The sequence below is a fragment of the Strongylocentrotus purpuratus genome, unplaced genomic scaffold (assembly GCF_000002235.5).
Source record: "Strongylocentrotus purpuratus isolate Spur 01 unplaced genomic scaffold, Spur_5.0 spur5_scaffold_1, whole genome shotgun sequence".
In the NCBI taxonomy this organism is placed as follows: Eukaryota; Metazoa; Echinodermata; class Echinoidea; order Camarodonta; family Strongylocentrotidae; genus Strongylocentrotus; species Strongylocentrotus purpuratus.
In genome coordinates this window covers 11,976,399-11,982,658 of record NW_022145594.1, presented here as the reverse complement: position 1 = coordinate 11,982,658, position 6,260 = coordinate 11,976,399, and positions in this window count along the sequence as shown.

The window sequence follows — 6,260 nt, the reverse complement described above, 5'->3', positions numbered from 1 at the left end:
TCCGGCTTGAATTCTGACTAAAATAATTAAAGTCTCAAATAAATCTTTGAAACATGATTTGTGACCAAAGTTTCCTCTCAATAGACCAGTTTACTAACATATTCAAATTGTGTGAATACATTTTAAACAGAGAGACTTCTTGACAACCTGAAACCTTGCTCGACATAGCTACGAGTAATGTATACAGACTGAATTACAAGTATTGTAGTTCATTCATAAATAACAGGTTAATGGAATAACTCGTCACTAGGTCCCCAGGAAAGAAACATTCATAAATTTGAATATGTTTGTAAACCGGTATGTTTAATTAGATAGGAGAATAAACCTATTCATAATGAACCCACTATTAACATTTCTATCATCCTCCTCCTCACCATCGTCATCATCATCATCATCATCATCACCATCATCATCATGCTCATTTATCCCTTTCTCATCGGTTGTTATTATCAGCAACCTAAAGTATCTGCTTTTACCCAATTCGTCAGTAAAGTTTCATCTTTTGGAGGAATGAATAATTTTTGTTACTCGGCATAAAAATCATTTCTCCAACATTGTATTGAAATTTACTGATGAAGTCACTAACAAAAATTGCTACCATTACCTAGACTAGACTAGAGTGTTCTTTGAAGGGCGTCGGCCGGTTGCGGCCCCCAGGCGCGGATCCAGGATTTCTTAGGGGGGGGGCCCAAATTTGAAAATATGCGAGCCATATAATGGTACGTAATGGTGACCAACAGTGACGTAATGCGGGGGGGGCGAGTTCCCCCTCCCAAGCTTTGACGTTTCATTATATTATTAGAGAAAGAAGACGATTCGTTTTACCGTTCTCGAAAATAATTCTCGTCTGAATTCAGTTTTTTCCCTCCCGCGCGAAGCGCGGAAAATTTTACGATTCGTTAAATTATTAGAGAAAGAAGACGATTCGTTGTAGAGTTCTCGACTCTTAATCCTCTTTTGAATTCATGTTTCCCCCCCTCCCGCGCGAAGCGCGGAAGGTTTACGTTTCATTAAATCATTAGAGGAAAAAAACGATTCGTTGTTCAGTTCTCGACTCTTAATCCTTGTCTAAATTCAGTCCTCCCCTCCCCCTCCTGCGCGAAGCGTGGAAGCTTTGACGTTTTATTATTACGATTCGTTAAATTATTAGAGAAAGAAGACGATTCGTTGTAGAGTTCTCGACTCTTAATCCTCTTTTGAATTCAGGTTTCCCCCCCCCTACCGCGCGAAGCGCGGAAGCTTTGACGTTTTATTAAACTATTAAAGAAACAAGACGATTCGTTGTACCGTTCTCGACTCTTAATCCTCGTCTGAATTTAGTTTTCCCCCCCCCTCCCGCGCGAAGCGCGGAAGCTTTTACGTTTCATTAAATCATTAGAGGAAAAAAACGATTCGGTGTACTGTTCTCGAATCTTAATCCGTGTCTAAATTCAGTTCCTCCCCCTCCCCCTCCTGCGCGGAAGCTTTGACGTTTTATTAAACTATTAAAGAAAGAAGACGATTTGTTGTACCGTTCTCGACCCTTTATCCCCGTCTGATTTCAGTTCGCCCCCCCCCCCCTCCCGCGGGAAGCGCGGAGGGCTTTTACGTACCATTAAATCATTAGAGGAAGAAAACGATTCGTTGTACAGTGCTCGACTCTTAATCCTTGACTAAAATCAGCCCCCCCCCCCCTCCTCCCCCTCCTGCGCGAAGCGTGGAAGCTTCTACGTTTCATTAAATTATTAGAGAAAGAAGACGATTCGTTGTACAGTTCTCGAAAATAATCCTCATCGGAATTTAGTTTCCCCTCCATCCTGCGCGAAGCGCAGAAGCTTTTACGTTTCATTAAATCATTAAAGATTCGTATTACCGTTCTCGCCTCTGAATCCTCGTCTGAATTCAGTCCCCCCCCCCCCCCCCCCTACCCTCCTGCGCGAGGCTTTGACGTTTTATTATTAGAGAAAGAAAACGATGCGTTGTACCGTTCTCTATACTCTTAATCCTTGTCTGAATTTCAAAGATGTTCTTTGTCTGCTCCTTTTTCTTCCTACGTCCTCTTCCGATTGGGGGGGGGGACCGCCCCCCCCCCTCCCATGGCTACGCGCCTGCGGTCAGATAAACACATCTTGATACCTTGTCCGGCCCCGCAAGCTCAGGGGTTGAAGGCAATAAATGACGGTCAGATAAGCATTCAGGGGCCCGCCTTAGGGCCCCTGGTGGTGTCGAGGCGGCGGAGCCGGCCCCTGAAGCTCAGGGGTTTTAGGCGTTTAATTATAGGGTCGGATGAGCATATTTTTGTGTATACCTTAATATTTTGTGACACTGGCAGGTCACTGTTTGGCGTGGGGTCCAGGAGGCGGAGCCCCCAAAAATCAGGAGTTTTAGGCATTAATTTACCGTCAGATGATCATCTAAGGGCCCGCCGTAGGGCCCTAAATAAAATCCAGGGGGCAAAGCCCCGGAACTTTAGGGGTTTTAGGCATTTAATCTCGGTCAGATGAGCATATTTTGATGCCTCATTATTTTGTTAACACTGGCAGTTAACTATTCTTACTTTCTTACTCTCATTCTATTTTATTTCTCTTTAATATACTTTTTCAAGAAAAGTGGGGGGGGGGGGGGGGGAGCTCGAGGCTCTCGATCCCCGTCATTTCAGCATTATTTGTAATCCACCGTTGTGGAATTAGAAATAAACCACGTTTTAATTTGATTTCCCCCAAGCCCCCCCCCCCTCTATCAGTACGCCAGTAAGGGGGGGGGGGGGGTTAACAGCCTGGGAGGCAAGGCCCTTTCGGCCCCCCCGATCTCCTTCTTCTCCCTTTTCTTTTCTTCTTCCTCTTCTTTCTTTCTCTTTTTCTCCTTTTTCCCTTTCCCTTCTTTTCCTTTCTTCTCTTTTTTTTTTTTTTTTTTTTTTTTTGCGGGGGGGGGGGCCAAGGCCCGCTCGGCCCCCCCCTGGATCCGCGCCTCCCCCCCCACCCCTCTTAAATCCATCACTTCTCGTGTTCATGATTATTTATTTTTACATGACCGTAATCATGTTGAGGTAAAGTATTGATCAGTTTTTGACTTACATGCATAGTACCTATCCACTTGGTAGTATCCCTCCTTTCCAGTTGCGCCGGGTGAGGCGACATCGTCGTACCGGACGAACACGGCGAACAAGACGATGAACAGGATCTCGAATAAGATGAGGAACGTCGTCAATTTGCCCCGAAAGAAACCCATGATGGCGGTGAAGTTATAAACCTTGTTTTCACACTTTTCAACACGCTGTTGCTAATAACACTAATCGGTTCGGTGATTGAGGATGACGATGAGGTGGAGATCGAACCCTAAATGCCTGGAGTTAATTGCCGTGGGTGACTAGCTTGGCTGGCAGGTAAGTGCGGACAAGCGGAGTACATTGGACTAAATAGCTAACATCGGGAGTAGTATGTAGTTTATCAATGACTCTGATAGGAGCTGGTTTGCAAGCGTTGGTATATATTACAGGAAACCAATGGGTTCACGTTTGCCACGAACCTGGAACACGTCAGTGATAACGGTATCAGTAGTGAAGAGGCGGGGCTACCACCAGCTTACGCGTCGTAGCGATACAGCAAGGCTAAGGGGGTGTGGCTAAGCAAAGGTTTTCCATCCGTTTATGAATTATTCAATATTTTCTATAGATGGTGCCGAATTAGCGTCCTATTCATAACATTCTTTACCCTTCACATTGAAAAGATCCACACAGAAAGACAGATGATTGTTCCTGTGCATTGTCATTAGCTACCAGCCGTGAACTACAGATGTATTGTTATGATGAGAAGATTGATTGATTTTTTTTTTTTGATTTTTTTTTTCGACAAGCTTTCAACATACAACAATATACAATAATAACAGATCAAAAATAAGTCAGCTTGAACAGAATAACCACGAAAGGTCGAGAGCTTATTTCCAGAGTAATTTTTTCATCGATTTTCATATCACGGCGGATAATCTTTTGTCTCCTTGATAATAACCAGATTGATTTTTTTTTTTTTTTTTTTTTTACATTGATTTTCATATCGTGACGGTATTTCATTTTGTCTCATTGAAAATATTTAATGATCCGGAGATTGATTACCCCTCGACAGGTTTGTTTGTATGTGTATATGAGGATCAACCTTGTAGGAATTTTATAGTAAACAGGTCGGTGGTCCAGGAGATATAGCAGGGGTGAGGGGAGAGCCCGGCCCCCCACTCAGTAATATTTAGGGTATACGCATATGCATGTTCCCTCCTTTTGAAAACACCCCCCCCCCCCCCCCTAAGTCCGGTGTGTAGAGTCAATACGGGCCGGATTTTTGTGTTATACGAGCCGACTCTGGTGCGTGAAAAGTACCCCTTTGCCGGACATTTTGGGAACACGCATGGTATCCCTCCGTGCACGGAGTGGGGGTGGGGGCGGGGGGGGGGGAGACGATGTTTTGTTCCCATTTGTTCGAATGAAAATGGGAAATATGATTAGCATGTGTTATGGTAGGTATACGTGTAGATAATATGTCAGCACAGGTTATGGAATGGCAATTATACTTCTTGTGACGAAACATTGACCCCCCCCCCCCCCTCTCCCTTCCCGATAAAAAAGCTCATTGATAAATTGTACTTTGCCTTATATCTGTTTATAGTTTTGACATTTGTTTTTCCTCCATTTTCATAATTTAGACATACTTGGTGTAAATCTGCATTGAAACACGAATCCAGAAAGTATCAAAGACCGGGGAGGGGACATAACACGTACTAGTCCGGCCATGCAGTGTACTTTCAACAAGTTTGGGAACCGACGACACCCCTTGCCCGAATATTTAATTTCTATTACACTTCAGGCATCTCACTTCCCGAATATAGGATCGTTGAAAATCATTGGGGTTGCGGCCCCCCCCCCCCCCCCCAGCCCAATGCTTGATTCGTATGCTCATTGAGGGAGGGGGTGTGGGGGTTATGTTGTTCGGCATCACAGGCCCCGATACAAATGCTGTACTGTAGACCCAATATTGCAAGTTGTACTGATTCTTTTCCTGGGTGCTCAAACGGGAGGGGGCGCTATACTGTAGATTATCAATTTCCAGTAAAAGATGAGAGAAAACCTTTGGAAATATAGCTGTTTCATGAAGTGACCGTTTCCAATCGAGAGGGGGGGGGGATTAATTGTTTGTACCCTGAAAACTCACTTTTATACGGATAAAATTGTGTTTGAATCAAATAATATCAGTGTTATTATTTTGTGAAAAGACTTGTAATGAAAATGAAATAATTATTCCTCTTTCTTTGACCCACATTTAATATATACATAATTAGTAACCATGGTGGCCTTTGTCAAGGGACAAACTACCAGGTTACCAGGTAAGGAAAAAAAAGTCAGTGCTTTTTCGCTGGGGTACTGAAGAATTTTTCCTATGAGCCCTCCTGAAAATAACCAAGGTAGCGTGATGGAGCACTCCTACATCGGCTTTTGTCCCCAGAATATATAATAACTTATTTGGACGTTGCGCCCACCCAAATTTCAAATTCCTGGACCCTCCACTATTTTCATCACTCTTTTATATTATTTTATTTACTTTAAATTCACAAACCTATGTTAAGAATGGACTTCTGTATAGCTAAAACTCATTTCCAAGAAACAAGATGCACAATACCCATTGAAGATGCAATGCTATCCGGTAGCTTCACAATCACAGAAGAAGGTTACAAATGACGTCACAATCAAAGAAGAAGGTTACAAAGTAATGACGTCGTGCAGAGGCGTATCCAAGTCTTGGTCTCAGGAGGGGCGAGAGATTTTAAAACTTGCTGTGATCTATATACCTTTAGACAAAAAAAGGTCATGATATTGATAACAAGTTCTTTGAAATAGGACCATGGTTTGCATCACGGCCCGGAAAGGGGGGGGGGGGGGCAAGCCGGATCAGGAATAACTTATTTTAGGGGATTATTGTAAGTGTAAAATGTCTAGACGCTTGTATTGGTGTATTTCCCGATCAACAGTAATTGCTGCTCTAAGGGAGACTCACTAAGTACTAGTGAGGCTACATTTCTTTCTTGGTCTGATATCTGGCAGGTTGGGACAATTGAATTGCCCCCTTTTATATGCCATCCTTAAATTAAAGAGAAGGTTGAGTTCTGGGAAGAGGTGAAAATAAATTGTGAGCGGTTTCATTGTATTATGCAAGTGTGGAAGAACATCAGATGAAAAATGTTCCCTGAAAAGCATGGCTCTTCAAATGCCTTAATATTTTAAATATAGCATGTAACATCAT